Below are 25,255 nucleotides of genomic sequence, written 5' to 3' on the forward strand. Positions count from 1 at the left end.
GCAGGTGTATTACTTGGAAGCTGGGGCCCCACAGCTAAGAGGAGAGAAGGCTTGTGCGTTAGATTGCTAATACTCTCAGCCTGTCCAAAAAAATGCACCTGCTTGTGGCTTGATGTTAAATTATTTGGACATGGTTTATAATTTAATTCCATTGCTGTATTAACTCCCAATACATGAAGCTATTAACTGGGGAGCTGCTGATCGGTAAAGTACTGTCGTTGCCATCCCAGGTGAATGGTAAAACTTTGAGGTTTGCCTATAAAATACCCAGTGCCTATGGATTTTGTGCTCCGTGGAAACCACAATAAAAATGCAATCTCGACTTTTGAGGAGAATCTATCACAACAGAATGGAGTACAATTCCCTCTCCTGTCATGTGCTATGCTCTGCTGCCTTTCCTGCTAATAGAATGGAGACCCCATAGTACTTAATAGTCAGACTTAACTGAACCTAGATCTAACAATATTGCAGAACAAAATGGATATTTATGTTGCAGACATTTTGCTTTGATGTAACAAAATTTGATAGCTCGCCTTTTATTTTGGTGCCACAGTGAGCCAGTGTTGTCATGTGACGGGATCCTGCTACTGGAGCAACTAATACAGCCACTATTAATGTTATTAGCTTCCCCTGTTTGGTGAGGCAAAATATCTGCAAAGAAAAGAACATGAAGTCAGGAGCTATTTAGGCACCGTCCACTTTATTGTATTTTTTAAGCTCCAAGTTTTGCAAGAGTTTTGACCTCCTCAGACTTTTCTTCTTCGCCATGCACCTTGGCAGTGAGTGATGATGTGCCAGAAATCCTTACTCTGTTCTGTGTCTCTAGTATCTGCCTCTGTTCTTTTTCTGTTTTACTACATAGTTGCAGAGGCTCTTTCTCATGGAAGTTTTATCCATTTCATTTATAGTCCATCTTCTTCGATCTCATAGTAATTATGTTATGTTGATTTTATATTATACAAACTTTTATGGATAAAACCTGATGGTTTTGGCGATATTTTTTTAGTGCCACTATGAGGTTAAACAGCGGGGTTTTGAACAAAATGCCTCAACAGCCACTGAGTGGACTGTCATTTGGTGCAGATATTCACCCTACAATCTAACTAAACTGCAATTAATTTTGCAATTCCTTAACACTTCATCAGGTAGGATTGTTTTGGATTTGAAGCTGGCCGCCTTTCTATGTGGAGATTACATGTGGTGCTTCTAAATTTGCCTCAGATGTGTATAGTTGTTTATCTTTCCATGTTAGCCCTGCAATAGACTGGCAACCTGTCCAGGGTGAGCCCAGACCTTTGCCCTATGACAGCTGGGACAGGCCTCAGCCCCCTCCTTGTGAAAATAGATGGATTTCAGGTGGTAGACCAGATTGCCCAGTAATGATAGGGTTAGAGGTTTGACCCCTCTTTCCTTCAAATGCTAAAGTGTCCTTGAGTAAGACCACCAGTTTAGTGCTTTGCATGGAATGTGTGAGAATGGATAAATGATCACTGCAGGGGCCTATAAGTACAGACCATTTATCATTTATGTCACTCTCATTAACACAAAAAAGTTATATTTTATAACAAAATGCTGTAGGCTGTATAAAAATGACATAACCACCATGCCATCACTTGTTATCAGAATCACATAAAACATAACTGTATTAAATTCAATAATCACATTACATTCACAATAATGTTGCTGCTTAATGAGTGGATTGAAAGACAAAAGATTTCTTTGACTTGGCTACAGTCACCTGATGTTAGTTCCTGTGCAGGCATGAGGAAAATATGGAGCATGTGTGTATCTTTTTTTAACCACTACCAATGCTAATTGCTAGGTGTACAAACATGTGTGTAGGTCCCCACCTGTCACTACAAATGGCCATGCACTTTATAATGCATAACTCTAAACCTTAGCACAATCTCAAATGTATGTACACACGAGGAATAGCTGTAATAAGTAGTTTCTTTATTCGGTATTGTAGGATGTTTGTTAACTGTGGCATATGGCACACAGTGTGAAAAGCCACAGCATTTATTGAACAAACAAGACAGCCGCTATACTGCAGGGCTTCAGACTTATAGATGGCAGGAGAAAGTGGAAATAACACAAACACAATACGCTGTCAACTCCATGACCAATTTGTGACAACTACCTCTGTTCCTCTGTAAACGTGGCACTGGTATTGGAGGCCAAGTCTTTATTTGTAGTATGGCAGTGGAGGGAAAAGTGTTTTTGTCATGCTATGTCAGATTCTGGAAAACTGGAAACTGTGGTGAGGTGAAATGACAGCATCCCAATCACAAGTAGGGCAAGCAATTAGGACTGTAGGAATATGTGAGGGAGTTTGAAATCAGTTCAGATGCTTTCCATTGTGACAGAAAACCATGTGTGGCTGAAGACCAGGACAGAGCATGACTTTCTCTTTTCTATCCTCCCCACTTTGATAGAAGAGAAGAACACCCCAGGATGGGATTCTTGGCAACTACACAGTGCTTAAAAAAGAGTGGATGGCAGATGACACATGGTGTATTTCATGTCTTTATCCTACTGAGTACCAAGCCACCGGGCATTCAAACAGCTCCCTTTTTATTTGAGCTGTGTCCTTTCTGAAGCTCAAGGATGCTGTAAAGGGCACTGACAGAAATCTGGAATAGTGTTAAATTTACAGACACAACTCTTCCAGGAATAGCAGCGACAAGGGAAAAATTGGCAAGGCAAGGGTTTTTCTAACAGAGGTGTTGTCCCGTTATGTCAACAACAGATATGATGCCCCTTTTCAACAATGGTTAGCTGAGAGTGAAATGGGACTGATGTGAACCAGCTTAACTGATTAAACAGACTAATAGAAACAAGATAACCTGCAAACACATCCTCTGCCTGTCTTAGAGGAGCTGAGGATCTGTTTGCAGATTTGCTTCAATTATCTTGATAGTTATCCCAGTAAGGGTTGCAGTGCCTCTGGGACAAACAAAGCAGGGTGAACTTCCTTTTTCCATAAGAGCTCAGTGCCTCACAAAACAGAGGGGAAATCTACTGGAATCCATGAAACCATATGCCTGCCCTGAGGTCTGTACCCAGCAAGCATGCCTAAGATATTACAACAAAACAGCGCCTGAACCACTTTGAATGTACTTCAATGTAGTTTTCAAGTAGTCTTTACTACTTATATTTGTTGAGTCATGCAAAAAGTCGATGCAAAAAACTCACCATTGTGTATGAGGGAGTATTAGCTGCCAGAATAGTACACGTCCTTTGGTTTTCACTATAAGCAGTTCAAGTATTCCAAGTTATCTGATTCACACTACGTTTATGGTCTTACTTTACTTTACTAATGAGTAAAGCCTGTCTTTAGCAGATGAAAGCTCAAAAATTACTCAGGTCATAAAAAAATCAGTGAACTACAAAGCATTATGAGTAGTGTCTCTGTCTTCCCAATTACCTGTAATATTTAAATAATGTTTTTACCTACCTATTTTACCTACCAGTATGAGGATCAGTCTTGCAAACCTTTACAGAGTTTATAGAAGAAGTACCAAAAACCAAGTTAAGCACAAATTTAAGTGATATGCTGATGGCAGAACATCTGTCACACCTCTGCTGGTATCTGATCTTATATTCTGCTCAAACCTGATGTATAATGTTTGCATACGTTTTCAGTGTATTTCAAAATGTTTTCAGCACTCTACCAACTGCAACCACGTTTGGTGTCTTTCAGTATGTTATTTCTTTTATACAATATTTTATCAGTTGTGTGGTTCCTTTCTTCCCCGCTCATAATTAATTTCTCTGCTGTTTTGCTGTCTTGAAGCTCCAAGTGTGGCCAGTTTATGACTGTTTGATTTAATATAACTCTATAGACGGGTGCTTACGATTTAATCTGTGAAAAACTCAAGATTAGAAGATCTTCATAATACATTGAATGAATTCATGATGGTTGTGTTGTTATTTGCTGGGGCATTTCTATATGTTTCATACATATAATTTACCATACTGCAGGGGATTCTCACATATTTTCTGTATTGTAGAATTCCATTTAATACAATATTATCTTAGGATAAAAAAGTGATAGATGGCACAATTCACAAAATGTAATGACCATATGGTGTCTTTTCCTCAACACAAATGGTCTAGCTACCTTTAAAAACAAGGAGACCGATGATCTATTATTGTGAGTTGATCAAAAGCAAGTCCAGCTTTCTGACTCGTACTTTTAACTGTGTAAGTTTCAGCTTTTTACTCCTCAAAGAGTTTACATTCCAAGTACTTAAAAGTTCGTTTCTTTTTTCAAAGTTTACCTCATCTGACTTTTCTCTTAGGGCCCTTTGAGCAGCTGTGCCTGCACCCAGTGTTTAAACAAGACAAGTTTTTTTTTTCTGACAGACTTCTCTTTGCTTTAATCACTATTCATAGTATGAAAGCAGATATCAAAGTGCTGTTTGTCAGACTTGTTATACCAGTGTAACAGTGAGGTACAGATGTGCTTTGCTTTCATTATTCAGTGTGTGTGTGGTGTGTGTGTGTAGACTGAAGTATTTTTGTTTTAGAATAGCAGCATGGTATTTTTGGCTGGTTATGCTGAACATGTGGCAGTCCTCCTGGAAAGCTGACCTGTCGGTCTGTCTACAAGTTAATGTTCAAGTCCATCAATGCCCATCTGCAACTGCTTCTGTTTTCTCTCCATCTGTTCGTCTCACTGCTGCTGACACACACGTGCTCACGCACACACGCATCATTCCATCAAGTACCTGGGATATTTGCACCTTTGCATGCTGGTGGCAATTATGGCTTATGGTGCAAGCAGCACAAAAGAATAAATGTTTGATGAGATGTTCGGTAAAAGTCTTGTTAGAATGAGTGAAAAAATTCATCTCACACTCTCCCACCTACCAGCTGCCAAACCACAAGCTCAAGGCAATATGTGAGACAGTGGTTTGCATAAGTTATCACACTTACTATTGCAGGTTGTTTTCATGACCAGGCGTTGTATGAACACACCAGTGTATTTGATCAGCGTTCTCTTTATATTTATTCATTGTTAATACCTGCATCGTGAGCAGCTTCTCTCTGCAGCTGCACCTGTGTGCTTCAACAAATAATGAATAAAAGATTATCTCTTGTTATTCTTTTATTCAAGACTGATGCCTGACCTCACTGTGTGTCATTGCTTTCTTGTTTTTATATGATTAACAAGTTGCAGATGCAGCCGGTTAACCTGCATATCAAGCATAGTCTCAGCAGCTGACTCTTCAGATTTCTTCTCCATCCACGAACACCGAGTGAATATAAATGGATCTGAACTTTAGCTGCCTTTCAACATCACATTCTGACATATTGCAGGACCTCCAATGGCACCTCATCCGCTAAAGAAACAACAGTGTATAAACAATGAAATTAAATCAAACTGCAATGAAAATATGTGCATGACATATGGGAGTTTTATTTAATAAAGCATATTGTCTTCGCTGCAGTACCTTCAGTATTGAAGCAGCGTTAGTAATATTTTTTAACAATGGATCAAATGTCTATGTTAAATTTAAGGGGGTCAAATATAGAGCATATTAACATGTGTTGTTGTTGTCCCCAGAGAGGCCAATTGCTGTGTACAGTACCTTACCAATCTCAAGCTATATAGACAAGATGACCAACAAGCTGCTGAAGATAAAGAGCAGGATTTTTCCTTGAAGTTAATAGTGATCGAAAACAAGCCTAAACCTAATTAATACCGGCCTTTTATTCATCAAAGCACCAGAAACTTGAGTAGACATTCATTCCATGTAGGTGCGTAATAACGTTTTAAGGTAATGAGGTGCAAGCTTTTCTTTTTATTGTAGTTGATATTTTTAACCCAAATGTGACAAGAAATATCAACAAAACATCAACTGTTTAAACTGGGAAATATATTTATATATTTAATTCTTTTTTTAACTACTGTTTGTCAATAAATTTGCCAGTTTAACTGATTTTGAGATGCTGTCAGACCACCAAACATACACTTAGAACATGACACCTGAACTTGCCACCCTTTGTGACTGATATGCAGAGGGAACCTAAATATTTTCACTTCTTTCTCAAATATTCTCCTAATACTTTCTCCAGGATTTGGTCTGATTATTTGACAAAAAGAATAGAAGAATAATAATTCAAGCTTTCAACTAAAATATTTTAGCTCAGGTCTTCAGATCAGTATGGTTTAGTGATTAATGGCATTAGAGTACATTTTAGATTTAAACTTTTTCCATTAAAACAGGTCAAGTAAACCGAATCAATCAACAGGAATATTTACATTATAATCATTATGGAACAATGGATTTTGACTCAGCGCTCATAGCAGATGGCAGCAGTTTCATTTACTATGGTGCCCATAGTTAAGAGACTGGTTATGAAGCAGCTCAGTATGCAGTTGTCTTATTCAATATTGGCAGCCATTTGTCATGTTAACCTCTATGCAAGGACCTTGAAATTAATAAGCTTAAAATGTAATGACACATAATTGTCATTAAACAACTCCAAGACAACGCATTTTATCTCATTGATGCATTTAGATCAATTTAGACACCACACACCGTCTCTCTGTCTGACATACACGTGTAACTTGTAAGTCAGACTGCAGGTCCATTGCTAGATAAGAAGTTTGTGATGTGGATCTTCATTCCCAGTGGACATAACCTCTGTCCCTCTTTGGACACACCAGGCAGACTTGTTAAGATGCAAAGAGAGCAGGAGCAGTCTGAATGTTCAGTCCAACTCAGAAAGTCAGCTTCTGCGCTGATTGACAGGAGAGGTTGTGTTCATGTTTACCCTTATAGAAATACATGAGACTGTAAAAAAAATAAGTAAATAAATAAGAAGAATACAAATACTGTACTGCAAAATTGCTTGGCAAGTGAATAGCTGGACAGGAGGAAAAAAGAAATGGGAGGCATAATGCATGAATTGATGGACTGATTCAAAAGGATGATGGAATACATAAATGCATCAATATAGAAATTCAATTTTGAAGCCAAATAGAATCTTTTGTCCATGCTGGTTTTCTTTTTAAAGAAGGCAGTGGGAGAAAGTTCCTCTTTAAGCACAGATTACAAACAGATGCAAATCTGAAGATTTGTAGGCTGTTTTTTTCTGAAAAATTATTAAATAGACTTATAGTTGGAGACAAATGCCCGCTACACAGCTAAATTTTGGGATCTCCAGCCAGTGGGGCTGCTAGTAAAGAGTAGAATTTATCATTGTATCATTATCCAAATACAGCTTGAGGTGAGTGCTAATGAGTTAGTGCATACATTTCTTGCCTTGACAATATCATATATCTTAACTATTCAGATGTGTGAATATATCAGTCTGTGCCAGACAACAGTAAGAATCGGGCTTGAACTCAGCTTGCAGTTTGCCCTTTTGTGTTTTTCAAAGCCATTTAAAATGTATGAGATGAGTGACGCACCTGCGAAGACTATAATTAATTGCCACACCCTCCTATTTATATTCTACTTTACCCAACGCCTTGGCGCATGTGACGTCGTGGGCGCATACATTAAGGCTGCTGGCAATGTCCAGCTGCGCAAACATGGAACTTTACTACCTGGGGAAAGCAAACCGAACAGTCATCCCGAAGCCGCCACCACTGAATGATGTGTTTCAGGGACACAGTTTTGCGAGACCAATATGTTTGATTGGCAGCTCATTAAACTGAACCGTATCCGGGTTTTGAGCAGCTGATTGAACATACAAGTGATTTTTCAAGTGGGGTACTCTTCCTTCCAGAGCTGACTTTGCTGTTACCTGCACTTGTTCCTGAGCTGAAAAAGTAGCTGTGAATTTTCAAACGCTTTTTAACTGATAAATTCACTATCAAATCTCAGTTTTACCCCGACCAAAGCTTCAATTTTCGAAACACAGCTAGGTTAAGTTGTTCCCAGTGTTTCATATAAAAAAGACAACTGTTCTCAAAATGATTTTATCAGGGGAAAAAACAACAATAGATTATTATTCAAAAATGTCTTGAATTTCGTTTGTTTTAGAAGATGTGGACATGAGAACCTCGAGAACCATCTATAAAGCAGGCACTTAAGGAGGCTGTTTGGTTGCAGTCTTCTGACAGACAGGCAGGCAGATATCGGTGCCGTTAGTTTAGCGCAGCTTTAGGACCCAGAGAGGCTGACGCGGCTGCTCCCTGCAGAAGAAGCATGAACAGATTTGAATGCGCTGGCTCTCCACCGCTACCCTAACACCACTGTACATAACGGGCCGGAATTTCTCATTTTCACCCTGAAGGATAAGGTTTATCAAAGGACTCTGCGTTGGTTCCAGTTTCCAATGGTTTGTTTCTAGGAAGCAGGATAACCCGCTTCCACTCAAGTCGCTCAGTTACTAGTTGTAGGTTGTCCATGTCCCTGGGTTTTGTTCACAGCTACGTGCACAGCAAATAAAAGTTTTACGGACCAGCCGGCATGGATCACCTCGGCTTTTAAGTGAAACACAGACACACGTGCAGCAGCCCGTCGCGTCATTTTGGAGAGGTAAGTTGAATTTCGCTGTTGTTAGTGAATAGTGCTGCGGAAAGTGCGATGACAAGCGCAGTTTGGTGAAAAATGGTGCTCTTTCTGTCGGTGCGGAAGCTTGCTGTGTACTATTGTCTGTGTGATTCATGGAGGCTAGACTGCAGTTCTTCTGACTAAACACATTGCACAGACACACTGGTTTGCTATGCGTAAAACGGGTGCCTTTTGGTAGATCTTTCTTTATAGCGCATAAAACACGATGATCTACTTTTACAGCAAATTTGATGTATTCGGGTACATAAAATTGTGTCGTAAAAATCAACATTTTATTTTAAAGCCATTTCCACAGCTAGTGTCATGTTGTCTTGTGATTTGACAAGTGTGTCTGTTACTTGTCAAAGCACCCTGTTGACTGATGGGCTGTCATACTCCGCCGGCGGAGCTGTCCCTTTTCTGCGGTGCTGAAAGTTTCCCAACTGGCCGCGTGGCTTGTCGCATCACAGGAGAGCAGTGACAGGAATCAAGCAATGTACTCGTGTATTTTTGTTATTTCCAGGGACTGACATTTAGGATTTGAAAGGTAAACGCAACTAAGCTCTTTACCGGTCTACCTGCAACATGGTTCGTACAGGGTGATGCGTGTAACTCCCACGGCACTTACAGCACTGAAATCTCAACAGGGACTACGGTAAAAAGTGAGAGGAATGGAACAGGCATCATTTGAATGAACACAAAGGGAATTTAAAAAAACTGAATTGTTTTAATTAAACTGTAAAACGATCTACTTTATGCTATATATTAAGATTTAAAGCATTAAGAGTTATGATTATGCATTATGTAGTCCGTTTTGAACAGTTTTTGGTCTATTTATGGACTTTGCTTGGCTGAAGGCTTGCAGCTATGTGAACTCATATTCACCGTGAGGAGCTCCTGTCTGTGATTGCTGTTATCACTAATCTGAAGCTCTTCACATCTGAGATTTACAATATGGCTGTGAGGATTTCTGTAGACAGGTAGAGTGCCGTTGATGCTGCTGCCATGGCATTGCTTCATACAGTATTTTCTATCTCAGCTCAAGCTCCAGAGCAGACTGCCCTTTGTAATACTGTGTGAGTCTTAATAGTCTTGGCAGCATTTGGCACAGTGGCACTTTACAGACTGATTCACTTTCTCAGAGAGCTGATCAGCATTTTCTTTTTCTTTTTCTTTATCTTTTTCCTATTTTTGGTTTTAGTGATGGTGGTGATGAATGGGGCTGGTTGGATTTTAAAACCAATGAATGGCTTTTTTGTTATAATATAAGTCCCTCCTGAGCATTTTTGAAGGCAAGTAAGAATTTCTGGAACTTCTCTTAAGACTTTTTTTTTTAAAATGTAAAAGCACACATTATTATTGGAAATAATAAGATTACATATTTCTCATGCAAATTCGACTCTGCTGTTGTAATAATTTTATCAGTCTTTTTATAATACCTATCCCTGCTGTGTTACTGACATTTAATTATGTTATCAATTATTCTTTTGTGTGCATTTAGCATTTGTTACATTACAAAGACAATTCATTTTTTCCCAAATCCCATTTTTGCTGTAATCTTATCTCTCCCTCTTCACTGCACTTCCAGTTCACATGTCGGTATATTACCATTTTCTTTGTCATGACAAAGAAAATGATATTACATGCATATTAAACATGCTGAATATTCCATATCACACTGCATCAAATTGATAATAATTAGGTTCAACAATTGAGATCAGGGACAAAACAAAGAATGCGATATTAGGGACTTATTCAAAGAGAATAATAGCAGAATTTAAAATCATTTTATTTGCAGCTTACTCTTGCTTTTGTTTGTTGAATGGGTGACTTTGCCCACTGTGAACTGCTGGTCACACGTCTATGGTTGCTTCAGTAAATCTCTCTAATCCAGAGAGGCGGATCATATATGCCGTCATGGCAAATTTGGGGCTTATCAGCAGACTTGAAATTTTGTGCGTGGCAGTCAGAGCGGGACATGAAGAGATCTCATCTAACAGGATTAGGGATATTTGGAAATAAGACAGCAAAGCAGATAATGAATAAAACATTAATACATTGTGAGTAAAACCAACAACAGTAACTAATAAAATCAGTAAAGATTCTTTGAAAGGTTTTCCTGTCACAAATCTCCAGAATTGCATTACAATATTTTGATTGTGTTTACACACTTTCTCTTTCACCGTTTATAAAAAGACCCATTCTCACTTATTAGTATTCACTGGTTAAGAAGATTGAAAGATTTCCAAAGAGTACAAGAAACCATCATTCAAAATTGCAGGTATTTCATGTATTCAAAACATTTCTGCAATAGAAAATGACAAAAAAGAAAAAAACCACAACGATAACCCATTGTTAGGTGAAAATGATAGAGGAAGTAACCATTACTCTTCTTCATCTACTTTCCACCCTGAAGATGTTTGAATACCCCGAGGCTTCTGACGATTGATTTCTATTTTATTGTTTTTATTTTTCATTTCTCTGTCATACCGGATGAAATTGCTGTCCTGCAAGGTTGCTTGATTGAAAAACTCCAGTTCAGTTTAGCTCATCCCCCTCAGAGCCCCGAGGCTGTGGGTCCATCAACGGGGAGATCCCGTTCCCTCTGACACCCGACCTCACATGCAAAAGGTCGAGGGCTGCTCGCTGTCGGCAGGTCTCATCATTCCCCCATGACACGGCCATTATGGTGCCCCCTGGATGGCATGTCAGTCACCTATGGTGGCAAGTCAATTAGTCACGTCTTAAGGGAGTTAGGGTATGTTTGCTTGTTGGATTTTGTCATTCATCTGCACGTGGAGGACATGCTGGAAAGGGATTACAATTTTCCCATCACAATCAGTTAACTTACTGTATGCCACAAAACAATTAAGGACTCACATTTTTATCTTAATTCATCAAATGTTCCTCAAGTAATTGTTAAGAAAACATGTTATAAGACCAAAGTTAAGAATAAATGACTAACAAAAACAACAGAAGGAGATAAAGATGAAGGCTTTCTAGAAAAGTCAGAAATGGGATGCAGGAGATTGTGATCAAAGTTGTGGTTTAAGGTGTCTATGCTTGCCTCTCAAGGAGATTCAGTGTTGTGTGAATCAAACAGAGAATTTGCAGCACCACATGGAGATTTATGCTGTTAAGTACCTGGATTGCTTTTTTCTTAAGTCTGTCTTTACTCTGTATGTGTGTATTTTTAACAGAGGTTGCTTGTGTGCAGATGTCTCATGAATGACTCACTTTCTCTTTTTTCCCACTTTTTCATCTTGGTCAAAATACAGGATTCTCAAACCACACAATATTTTCTTTGAGGAGGGCTATTATAGTTTTTCAGCTTTAATATATTTGTCTTTGCCAGGCCAGTATTTGTATTTATTCTATGAACATAATGTCACAGAAGAGGAATTTGCTCTGTGCCCAAATCTGTAATGTCAAAACAATGTACAGCTCCATAAAGTGTGAAATGGAAACGATAGAAAATGTGGCTGAGAGTGTATTCCATGATTTGTCTCAAGATAACTGTGCATTTGCTGCTCTAAAACTCTGAGTAAAATGGTCCACATAAAGTGTGATCTCGATCAGCAGTAGCTGGCTCTAAGACGCCCTGCCGCACACCTCAGTACAGAAAAAAAGTTTAAAAAAAAGTTTAGCTGCTTGCCACTTAGTATCAAACCAAATGTATTGGGGGTAAGCCTTTGCGATAGACTGCTGTCCTATCCCTGGGTTTGTGTTGTGCAGCTGCTGTAAGCTGCTTCATGCCCCTGCATCAGGTGATAAGCTCCTGGCCCGTCAGCCTCCTCAGCATGAAGTTTCCCTACATAGTAAAGCTAACAGAGAAATGTAAATGCTGAGAAAAGCTTTCTGTGAATGCAAAAAAAACCAAAAAAAACCTCACTATTCACTGTCAGCCTCAAGATCCCTAACAAGACATCTGAATTTTAGACAAAAAGTTAAAGTAAAAACAAAATAAGTTTATTAATAAAATCCATAATATACTGTGGGTAGAAAGAGAGACAAAAAATGCTCTTTTTTGTAGTGTTCAGTGGTGGCTTATGTTGTTAAATGTCATGTGGTTTCTGGTGTTGCTTATATTCAAAAGAGTTTAATTGTTAAAATGTTAACAAGTGCTTTGTTAGTTCTTCAGTTTAGAAGTGTTGAACAGAAAAGTTGTTGTTCTCTGTTGTTTAACATCAAAAGTGAATGAAGTTGTGCATTTTTGCCTTCACAGGCCACATAAGAGCTTCTTTACTTCTGTCCAAAAGTTAAAAAAGTACAATAATCAAATTTAAAGATTAAAGTTCGTATTAAGATAGTACCATTTAATATGGGATAATATTACCATTTTTTTAGATTGCTGTTGTCATGACAGCACCCCCTGTTAGTACTTCTAACTAGATTGGCAGATCTGTGCAGTCTGTCAGTGTAATGGTTTACATCTTGGAGTCTACACGGATCTGAGGTCAACACAAACCTACTCCTCACTGTGGGTTTTGACAGCGACTTCCTCATTTTCCATCCTCGTGACTATACCCTTCCAACAGAAACAGGATGCTTCTCCTTTTTATAATCTGGGACAAACGTAACGGCGCTGGAGTTGCTGACACAGCAGGAGGGATTTAATGCTAATGTTAGAAAGCTAACTTATCCAGCTCTCAATCCTTTCTTCATAGTGAGGGCTAGCTATCGAGAAGTCTACCATGCTGGCTGCTATTTCTGAGAGGAACACGTTCCTAGAATAGCACAAGTCCCCCATATGCTGAAAGTTGGAAATGTCAAATAAGCAGCTATGTGTTGTTGCAACGCTTGAAAACTCACTCTATTACTGCTTAAAGACCATACAGAGGATGTACAGTCAGATACATAGCGCTATGACATTTGCTAACAATACTAGTGCACAAATGTCAATCAACTGCTGACATTATCCTTCTCAGGAAAATGTACACAATAGCTCTAGTGTCATCTCAGTTTATGTTTTCTTGTGAAGAATTCAAATGAAATGTGAAAAAATAGTTTTAAGTCTTATTCTTCTCCTTCTTTCGTTTCCCAAGGCCTATCATCTGCCTCTGGAAAAAAAAATACTTTTAAGTGTTACCTTTGAATTACTGCACTTACATATTCAGCTTTTACCCAAGGGTTAGGAATAAGAATTCAGTTTTCTTCCCTGCCATATCTTATATCTTGATTTTTCTCCTCTAGCTCATTGGAGTATGCCTACTTTGCGATAAAACTCAATATTAGTGTCTGGACATCTCCTACATCACTGGCACCCACACTAGCCAGTATCTGGCAGGATATCTGTGGTTTATTATTTTGTGTTTTTTCTTGCTATAATGTGCTGCATTATTTAACAGGTTTTAAAGTCATAAAACAGCTTGGGTCCCAGCGGGAGGCACTGAGCTGTACTTGGGGTGTTTTTTCATTTCTGGGGATTTTTAAAGCATCTTTTGATTTTGGGGGACTGTCCTGTGCCTGGACACAGTTTGAAATGTGGGGTGGAGGCAGAAAAGGGCTGCTGAATATCACATTTTTTTTCTTATCAGAAGGTTGTCCTCCCCCTTTTTTTCCCTTTTCTGCCTTTGCTCTACCTTCTTCCTTTCATGTGCCTCTGATATCACGGCCAGCTGCAGTAACTGCTCCACTACTTCTTGGGATGAGAATGCCTCAGTCCCTCAATCTCCATATTACCCAAAGCACGCTTAATGAATAAAGTGCCTTTTACTGTGCGGCATTGGACTGGGTGGAGAGCACAAAAACCAAGGCAAGGTCACTTCTGCAGTGTGTTCTTGTTAACTCAAATTCTGAATGCCAGCTGTTATTTGCATGCATTTGTTTGTCTCACGCAGTTTCTTTAAACATAGTGGCCAAGTTTGTGCATACTCAGCAGTGGCTCATTGTTTGATGTCAATACCCAATTCCAAATGGGATGAGAAAGAGTACACAGTTGCCTGGTGTGTATTGTCTGTCAGTGTCTCAGTTGTCTGTGCTGCTCTAAATTTGCAACAAAGTCAAATGTACCCTGTGTATGTGTGCACATTCATTTGCATTATTTGTGTGTAATAACATCCACTCCCAAATATGAATCTGAATAATCAGTTAGCAGTGCAAATGTGCACAACCTTTTTGTTTTTAATGTGTGCATGTGCCGGCTGAGGTGTATGCAGCCACTGGGATTAGTGGTAACCCATAACGTAGGCCAGGTCATCAGTAAGGAGCACATCATCTTGTCTCAGCTCCCCACAGAGACAAAGGCAGTAGATACCCCCTTTGTAGCAGCTGGGAACAAAGCACTAAATGTGCAGACTTGCATTAATGCAGGTAGATTAAAAAAAGATATATGGATTAATCAGCGCAATAGATATATTGAAATGTTCTCTCTCGTAGCCGACTCCAATCAATGGCCATTATGCTACTTGGATACATGTGTAAAGAGTCCCTTTCTCCCTGTCTGTGTACACATTTTGCAATAGTTTCTTTGCTTAATGATGGGTTGGTGTGGCCCTGTGGACATCGTTTGTCCCCTTTAATTACCTGGAGGTAGAGATTGTTATTCATGGTAAGGGACGGGGGAATAGTTGTCTGTACGCCCCCCCTCCCCGAGGCCTGCTGCTCTGAGCATTGATGTGGGAGGATGTGCAGAAAACAGATGCTACCCCATGATTTCTGAGTGTTTGTACTAATGATGAGCATCACTAGTCTATCTTTCAACCCTTTAATGGAGGTTCAGCTTGATTTAAAGTCTGATTTTATGGATGGAGCAGTAGTTTCTAGTCTTTCTCATAACGAAGGGCTGCGCCGCAGCTTTTAGACAGCGATACTGTATTTCTTTACATTGCCTTGCCCTTTAGAGGTTGATGTAAAGACAGCTTTATATCAGATCTGGCACTGCTTGTTTTTGAGGCAAACCAGCAAATTTGTCCCATTCACTGCGAGCTGTGTCTACTTCGATCTTCTTTCAGCCAGACAGCCATTGATCACTGTTCATTTTAGTGCAATGTGAAAATTAACTTGCAGAGACTCAAAATTATTCTGCGATAGGTAATCAATTACATTTTTCAGCTATATGCCATCTCTTATTGTTAGGCTCAATTGCACTTTGAGAACTCGGTTTGTTGTTGCATGCAAGGATGGAAAGACATTTTGGACTTTAGAGTTGGCTAATACTGCACTGACAGACTCTGATGCCCTTAAATCAACCCCAGGAAACAAATAATGAGAAAACATTGAATTTTGTAGCGTTCCAGCAAATTTGATGATATCTTGGATTTGGATAGCTGATGTCACTCAGGTTTCCCACATTGGAAAATCCAGTATTCCTCAACATTATTACACCACAATTAGGTAATCTGGACTTAAAATGAGGGTAGCAACTACATCGTCTATTATATACTGCTACAAAACACAGTTTATACCTTTTACCTCTATTTACCTCATTATCTGAATATTATCAACAAGGCTCATTTGGGCATGCCAGTTTTGGATATGAATACTGTTCATTTGAATATTCATATTATTGGCAAGGCTGGTAGATATTTCTTCCTCCTTGTCTTGTGTGTGAGTCTCTATCCCGCTTGTATTTAAGTGTTGGGCTGGATATGTCCCAAAGGCTGGCTCTAATTCCCTGTGGTGTCCATCAGACCCCTGTCCCTCGAAGCTCTGACAGAAGGAGCTATTATTTTCTCATCGCCCTGGTGGCCTATGTCCCCTGGGAGACGCGTCACCACGTGACTGACAGCTCCGTAAACACAGCCCTGGGGTGACTGAGTGAGAGCTCACTGCAGCGACACCAGCGTCCCGCCTCTCTCCCTCTTCCTCTTCCTCTCTCTCTTTCTCCAGACTTCTCACCTCTGTGTGTCTATCTGTCATGACCTGGTCCACCCTCGGCCTCCCTACTCCACCTCTTCACATTACCCTCACCTGACGCTCAGGGTCAGAAGCCACCTGTGTTGAGGCGAGTTTATTGCTAACCTTGCTGCACCCTTTCCACCGGCTGACCATGAAACAACCCCCACCCCAAACAGCCTTATACCTTTGTCCTCTATGATATTCAACACATTTTCAATATTTTTAGGTGCACTCTATTAGTTCCTTTAATGCAGTATCATAACAACATGGCACAGATTGCATGGGCTGGTGCAGCTCCACTGTGTATGTGTCAGTAGGTCTAACTCCGATGTAACTAAGACAGATGACTATGTCAAGGTTGTTTCCCCACAGGGCTGGGAGAGTAGTTCTCCTCCCAAGCTGCTCCGCTCCCTCCACTTTTCAGGTTTCACTGGGGCCTCACAGCTTATTGTAATGACCTGATGTAGATTCAGAATCAGCAGCCCGGGACATCCATCTACATCAGGGGGCAGGAGACAGGAATACTCTCCAAGTCTGTCTGCGAGCGTGGGTGTGTGTGTGTGTGTGTTTATGTTTGTTCCTTCATGTCTGTTCACATAAGAACAGCGTTTTTGTCCCTGAACTAGTTCTAGGAGATATGGGCATAAAATTCCTACTGGAGTTTTTACACTGAATGGTGCTAGATGGTATTTTCCACAGAGTGGGCTAGCTGTTCATTTGCAAGTCAAAGCATTATGTGAGATGTCAGAAGCACGTCTATTACAACCAAAAACTGTGATTTAGGGGAAAAAAAGTGATGACATACTTAAAAGCAGTCAGGAGCCAATGCACATTTTTGAGAAACTTAATAAGATCATTTTTCATATTCTGTTATAATATTTTAAATGTAACTGTTTCACTGGGTATACTGATTTTACTCAGTTGGGGTTTTTACCCAGCAGTCAAACATTATTTTCCAACAGAGGACTCAAAGCTGTTAAGTCGCTTTCTTCAAAGCCACCAGACTCCATTGACAAGAATAGTAATTTCACCTAGAAGAACACGGGAGTTGCTCATCTACAGATGTCTCAATCCATTAGTTTGAGGTATTGTGAGCCTTTTTGAAAGGGTTCATTTTGATCCACCTAATGTGTTCTAGCACCAGAGTTGCACAGCGCAAGATAAGCATACTTTCACTTTGACTAGCGTGAAAATGAGCTATTTTCTTTTATTAAGTTATTCAGTCTCTTGCTCTTCTCAGTTACCACTTACACCACCCGAATGCAACAATGGCTTCTTGTTTTGGTCGTAAAACTTTTAAGTTCTTCTTTTAATATTTGTTGGAGACATTTATGGTATTGTGAACATATAATGTTTAGCTACTGAGTATGCCCGAATGCCTCAATCCAAGAGTAATGCAGTTGGGTATTTTAGAAGACACTTTCTATGCGCTAGGCTTTTGTGCTGCATTACCTTTTACTGCTAAAACTGAATGTCAAATATCTGCCAATTTTAAGAAAAAGACTATAGTTCAGTAGAGTACTATTTTATTATTCATCATGAATTTTGAATCAGCTGCTGCAGCCGGACGCAACTTATATTCTATTTAACGTTATCTATTAAACATTAAATAATAATTAGTTTTTGGCATCTCCCATTGCGTTGCATAGGTGATGAATGTTTTTACCCAGAAAGTTTATAAACATTTTCTAGCTATGATTTAAGTGATGATTTATCCTTTTAAGAAGTTTAGCATTCACACCTGACTTCTGACTTCTTCTTATCACTTTATCTTTAACAGACTTAAATTTTTTAATTCTGAAACTTCAATGTCACATTTAGCATGGCTATCACTTTTACACCGCTCCCTGGAAGTTCTGTTCCAACCTGTGTGCTCTATGATTTTACAACAAACCTATAACTTGTGCAAAGGGCAAACAGTTAATTCTTTTTTATATCCAAATTTCAAGTGAAGGATCATCTCTGGTGAAGAATGGCATGTCTCTGGCTTTGACTGAGCAATTTTCTGTAGTTTTTTATTTGAAGAGTCCGCAGTTTCCTAGCCTAAAGGCAACACGTCAGGTGAGGAGCAAAACCAGAAGCATGCTCAATTTATTTTATTTTTTTTAAAGATTCATCAGGTTGTACACTGTGAATTCGTCCCCGAAGGTAAGACTGGCAGAGCTGACTTGTACAATAACATACTGTGGTGCCTGAGGGAGAACATTCAGAGGAAACGATCAGAACAGCAGTGCGTCCCATCTCATGCCAGCTCAGAATACACTGAAAATGCATTTTTTGCTCTTGAATTTTTTGCTCAAACAAACACAATCTTTCCTGAGCACCTGGACCACTCGCCAGATATGGCAGCCCCCACAGCCTCGCCCACTTCCTGAAAATCAAAATTATGTTGAAAGATTGCTGTTTTGGTACACTGGAGAGGATCCAATGCCCATTGCAGAAGGACAAGTTCAAGGGGACAAAAATAAAAGCCTCAGTGAAAACAGTTACCAAGCGCATGAGACAACTGATCACCAACAGCAAAATCTAAATCAGGTAAGGTTTTATATTTTTATGGTTCTGTTCTCAGAACATTTTGATCACATCTTTTATATAACTCTCCTCATCCAAAATTTAAGGACATTGTTCAGTCAAGATTCCCCAAACTATATTTCACATTCTTTATGCCAGGCCTCTATAAAGCATATTATAAATGTTCTTTCAATAAATAGTCATAATTGTAAGGTAGGTTAGAGCAGGCAGTATTTCACCAAAGTGTAAATATTTTATTACCTTCTTTTTTCAGATTAAGTCTGGGAGATGATAGTGTAGTGTTTAAAAGTCATGTTTGATGCTTTAACTACCTGCACTGTTTCCACTACACTGGAACATTTACAATGATGTAAGTCCATTGTTCCTATAGGAAATAAATATCTAAGTTAATAGAGAGTCAAGCCATAAAATAAAGAGACACTCAACCCCTGCCCTTTCTCTGCAAATCTTTTTTTTTTTCCAGCTCCACATCTGAAAACCGTCTCGCACCTATTGGCCAATTGCCCTCCTTGCCTGCAGTTACATAAATACATTCTAAATGAGTAATTTTATGAGTAAGCCTGTTTTGGCAGATAAACATGTTTGTTCTTAGCATTTAATGCCAGAAACAACTAGCCTGATTCTGTCTGAAGATAACAAAAGAAATACACATGCTATATGTACTAAACAGAACTTATGTCCAATATATTAGATACAACTGACATGAAGGCAATTGTAACTTGTAACAAACCTTGGCACAGATGTCTACTTCAGGCTACAGTTAACATAGGCTCACCAAAATTGGGCAACAGAAGATTGAAAAATGCTGCCTGATCTGATGCGTCTCAATTTCTGGTGCCACATCCCACTGGTAGGGTCAGACTTTGGTGTAAGCAGCATGAAAGAATGGATTCACGCTGCCTGGTACCAATGTTTCTTCCTCAGCTTGTAATGAGTGGGGGATATTTTCTTGGCAGACTTTGGGCCCCTGAGTACCAAATGAGCATCATTTAAACACCACAACCTACCTGAGTATTGTTGCGGAATATTGTCCATCCCTTTATGACAGCACTGTACCCATCAACTCGTGGCTGCTTCCAGCTACATAATGTGCCATGTCACAAAAGGTGGTCCAAACCAATACTTACAAGGTGAGGTGTAACTAATACATTTCCCCAGTGTCTAAGATTAGCAGCTGGCAACCAATTTAAATTTAATTTGTGGGACCTGGTTTTAGAAAGATGGCCTGCTGATAGAAAGGGGTGAAAACTTGTTCATTTGTTGATGACGTTGTGCAGTTAAGTGAAGATTATTTTTTTTGTATTGTTACGTATTTTTTAATTCATCAGGAAGCATGCACTTTCTGCAGGAGACAATTTTAAAGAGTCTCATATTTCCCACTTTTCATTCAGTTTAATTCATCTTTTTTTTTAAAACAAAGTGCCAAATCATGAGTCATCTTCTGGCACTTTATAGAATAACATTAACACAATAATTCACCCTTGAGCAGGGACTTGAAGACAGTGTACCTCAAACAGTTTGGGTTAGGAAAGAATGGGGGAAAAAACACATGAACAATGAAAGCTAAATGGCTTTGTGTGACAGAGAAAGAAGATTTAAGGACTGACTGTTTAGATCACAACCATAGTCAGTATATGTTTAACACCCCAGATCTGAGGTGATATTGATCTTCCCAATTACATTCAGAAAGAAAACTTAAAAAAGTTGACCAAGAAAGAGTTTTTACAACTTTTAAAAACCCATGTTCTGTCCATATCGTAATTCTCTCTTGACAGCCTATTAATGGAACTTGAGATGCATTTTAAATGAATTCTTTTGATGTCTCTGTCCTTGTATGCACTCAAATGATAAAATACACTGGAGATGTAGGTGTGTGTGCCAGCATGTGTTTCTGTAGGTGTCTGATTTAGTAGAGGAGGTGATACCTACACTTGAGAGGACGAGGCTAATACTAACAAGGGCAACATCTAAAGAGCTTGTGTTTTTAGCACTTTCAGATTTAATACCCTGCCCTATCAACAAATTAACACTGGCACTTTTCTTTCAAATTTAAAGTACCATCCGTAACAAAGCAGGCCTGCTAACATTGCAATACTGTTATAAGAGACTTTATGTTAATGCAGCTTTGCAGAGCATGTAAGTGCAAAGTGAACTCTGCGTAGTGGGAAAGTCAATGAATATTCAGCTCAGTCTTCTTTCTATTTGGCTGCCACTGTAAAGATAAATGAAGAGGCATGGATCTGATTTTGTCAGTTATTTTCATAACCTGACTCTAAGGTAGGACTCTGTAATTGCCAGTTTGATTTACCTGGCAGTGTCACTTTGTGGAGAAAAAGACAAAAAGTTTGAAACAGAAAAAGCACATTTTGACAAAAGAAGAGTCTGTTAAGCGTTTCCCTGAGCACATTCCATTTACCAGATGCTTGTGGAAAAACCTCAAAAACAAGAGAAACAAAGTTTTTGTCCACTTTGACCCTCTGTTTTAATTGGCTAAGGGAAAAGGAGGCTGGGATCACTGCCTGTCAGTGTGTGAATACTCTAATTAACTAGAACCTTGGAGCATTGTAATCTCTGGATTTTGGAGTATCATAATGCATTAACTTTAATTAAGCTTGTGAGCTACGTGAGCTAATTAGATGAATGTGCTTATTTGTAATCTGGATAATATGAATACATTTTACACAAACTGGAATCAGTCAGTCTTGCTAATTACAGTGTGTGTGTGATAGCTCTAATTGGGTACTGTGTGCCTGCCTGTCGACGATACACTCTCTGTTGTTACTATCTGTGCACCCGGCTTAGGCTAATGTGTTGAAATCCTCATGGAGAGATGATGTGCTCGGCTGAAGGCTGACAGTCCCAAGGAGAAAGGCTCACCATGTCGGAGCCTTGTTGAACCACGTACATGTTCAGGACCACTGCTCCTGTCTGTCAGCAACAAGGCAGTGCAAACCCACTGTGTTCTCATTATCTACCTGATTTTTCCTCTCTTTCCTGCTCTGTGGCAGTCGTTGCAGCTGCTGCTGTTTATCCCTGTATAGTTTTCATGTCTCATATCACACATTTGATCTTTGTCTGCTGTTTGCTGGAGCGTGAAAGTCTACCACTATGAATTGTCAGGGCCAGTGGTTTGAATGTTGAAAGGGGAGGAAAGAACTGTATCCATTTCACAGCTGGTCCATTTTCAAGATGGATTTACAGTATCAGTTTCTTGAGATCCGGGCCCTCTTGTAATCATTATGACTTATAAACATTAGAATCATTATAAGCTCTCTTTTGCCTTCAAAACTGCTTTAATTCTCCATAGCATAGATTCAACAAGGTGCTGGAAACATTACAGCATGCACAATAACAACCTCACACCGACCTGTATAGATGAAAGATTCCATAGTATACAATGAACTACATGTCACATTTAAGAAAGCAGTTTAAGATGGTCTGAGTTTTGTGACATGACATGTTATCCTGCTGGAAACAGCCATCAGAATATGGGTTCACTATGATCATTGAGGGATGGATGGTCAGTTGTCACTAAGACTAAGGAATCAAAATGTGCCAAAAATATCCCTCATACTGTTATACCACTAACTCCAGCCTTAGCCCTTTATAGACAATAGGACGTGTCCATACTTTCATGTCTTTTACACCAGATTCAGACCCTGTGATCAAAATGTGGCACTATAAATGGAGTCTTGTCAGAACAGGAAACACTTTTCCAATCTTCTATTGCCCAATTTGTGGGGGAGTGCATTTAAATTGTATTCTCATTTTCCTGAGCTTAGCTGGCTGGAATGGCGCCTGGTGTGGTTGGTGTAGCCCAGCTGTTTCAAGGTTTGTGCTGCTGTTTTTTTTTTATGTAATTCATTTAACCTTTATTTATATGGGTAGTCCCATTGAGACTCAATGTCAATGTCAGAGATGCTTTTCTGCATACTCTGTTTGCAACAAGTGTTACTGTTGTCTTCCCAGATTGTTGTCTTAAAGTCACTTAAATCATCTTTCTCCCCCAACATTCTGCCCTTTACTGTGATAAGCTGACTGGATGAATGTAAGGTTCCACAGCACCATGTTTTGTCTTTATGTAATCTTTTAATAAAAGATATACTCGACTGTTCAAGCTATAATTTGCATAGAATCTTCTGACTGTATTCTGTGACAACGGTGTGTGGATAATATGTTGCTGTAAATGAATCTGTGATTATCTTTATTGTCTGTCAAAAGCCAAGCAAACTACTGTTACCCTGTATCGTCATTAGAGACCTTTTATAAAGGCGAATTAAAAACCTACAAAGACCTACAAAGTTTGTGTAGCTCGATTTATTTCAGATTTCCATAATATGCTCAGTTTTTAATTCAGCAGATCATCGTACTCAAGTTTACATCCCTAAAACCACTATGTTGCTGCCATGTGATTGGATAAACATAGAAACTGACAGTAATGAAGTGCAAATACTTTCTTACTTTAAGTAGAATTTTCAGTAGCTATACTTGAATATTTGCTTTTTTCACAACTTTTAACTTTTATTATCTACATTTTAACACAAATTTAGGTACTTTCTCAGTACTAATTTCTGTACTTACATTTTCATAACATGCTTATTGTCTTAGCTGCAAGTCAAATCAAACTGGTTTGGAGCTAAATGGAGGCAAAACTAAAACATGAAATCCATTTGTGTATCCATTACTGCTAAATGCACATTAAGAGATGAAAATGGCAAAGATTATATAATTCATGCATCATTGCACTATACTCTGAGGATAGACTGTGCCAGAATGATCTGGAACAACGTTTTTGGTGGAGGAGTTGCAGTATTTCAGCATCTAGGTAGCACTACAGAGAAAAAGCCAGTATAAAGAGAGTAACTTTCTTTTAAGTGGCAGGCAATTTCAAATGCAACATTTTGAAACGCTTAGCAAATTTAATCAAACACGCAAATTGTTTCCATGCAGTTTGTCACATGTGTCTGCCAGCTAAAGGTACAGCTGCTGTATTTCTCAGGGAGAGAAAGGAATGTGAGATAGCTTTACTCAGAGATGGAGAAGGATGAAAGAAAACAGGAGAAGAAGAAGAGAGATAGGGACTGCTCAGTGACACTTAATAAACTGGGATTATAAAGCTTGCTAAGAATTGCCTTATTTATCCGAGAATGTTATTGAATTTATGATGTGTTGCTGAAGTAAGATTTTTATTTCTTTTTTTTTTTCATATTGTGAAAAGTCCTGCAAAACAAACTGAACTGTGCTATTTGGTTGACTGGCAGTGCTGCGACGTTTAAGACAGGATATAATGATTAATTTGCAAACTTTTGGTGAAGTTTACAGTAATGCACAATGTTCCACTGGTGTGAAGTGATGTTAGGGTTACACTGGGTAGCAAATTAGCTATGATGACTGCACACCATCTACTTATAGGTTGTTAAATTTAGTTGGCTAACACAAAGAGCAGCAGCACAGCTCAGCTCCAACTCTGGAGAGTTAGGATTCCCACACCTGCCAAATCCTACCTTAACTGTATAGGTGTAAGTCACCTATTTAAAATCTAGGTCCCAGCAAAGAGAGATTTAAAAAAAATCCCTTTGTTTCTCTTCCTGTGTTCTATGAAACAGATGTTCAAGATGAGTACATATGCTAGAATTATGATTTAAGTTTACAAAATAAAATTGCATAGCAGGCAGAGGGTGTCCTTCAAAGAGCTACTTTTTACTGAACTGGAGAATAAACTAGAATAATAAGTATAATAAGTATAGTATAATTAGAAGCATAAATTCTTCTTTTTCTGCTCTGGGGTGAGATTCAGTTACATATAATACAATGCTGCTACAATATTCTGCTCACAATAATGACAATAACAGGGCAGGACGTTTTTGATACCATACCCCATATACAACAGTCATCTAAGATTTATCCAATATGTAAGAGAAAAATACCCTAAACGTGCATGACTTGTGTACTGTATTATTTATTGTCATTAAATTGGCACATAATTTAGTTAATTTGCTGTCTGATTTGTCTTATTCTGTGTTTCTTCTTCTCTTAGTTAGGCACTTTATGTTTACTTTACCTCATTCATTTGATAATAGAGATAAGGAATAGTGACTCTGGTAAGTCGAATACTGAGAATATTTAATTGTAATTACAAATATATTAAATTTCAACAATAATAGTAATAAATAATAACAGTGTAAAGACAACATATCGTAACAGAAACCTGTAGAACAGCGGTCCCCAACCTTTTTTGCGTCACGGACTGGTTTAGGCGCGACAATATTTTCACGGACCGGCCTTTAAGGTGTCGCGGATAAATACAACAAAATAAAACTAGTACCGGTACCGAAAAAAAGAAGATTTATTCATAACACACGTGAAAA

At 38.9% G+C, this 25,255-nt stretch overlaps 1 protein-coding gene across 1 annotated transcript in view; it reads left to right on the forward strand.

Annotated features, from left to right (window-relative positions):
* The first annotated feature begins 8,097 nt into the window (after positions 1-8,097).
* robo1 (roundabout, axon guidance receptor, homolog 1 (Drosophila)) overlaps positions 8,098-25,255 on the forward strand; it is a 227,681-nt gene continuing 210,523 nt past the window's right edge. The window contains exon 1 of the mRNA XM_087851096.1: positions 8,098-8,501. The gene's annotated coding sequence lies outside the window, so the exon portion shown is untranslated. The remainder of the gene's footprint in view (positions 8,502-25,255) is intronic.

This window comes from Neolamprologus brichardi, chromosome 14, assembly GCF_056152115.1.
Source record: "Neolamprologus brichardi isolate AB-2024 chromosome 14, ASM5615211v1, whole genome shotgun sequence".
Classification (NCBI taxonomy): Eukaryota; Metazoa; Chordata; class Actinopteri; order Cichliformes; family Cichlidae; genus Neolamprologus; species Neolamprologus brichardi.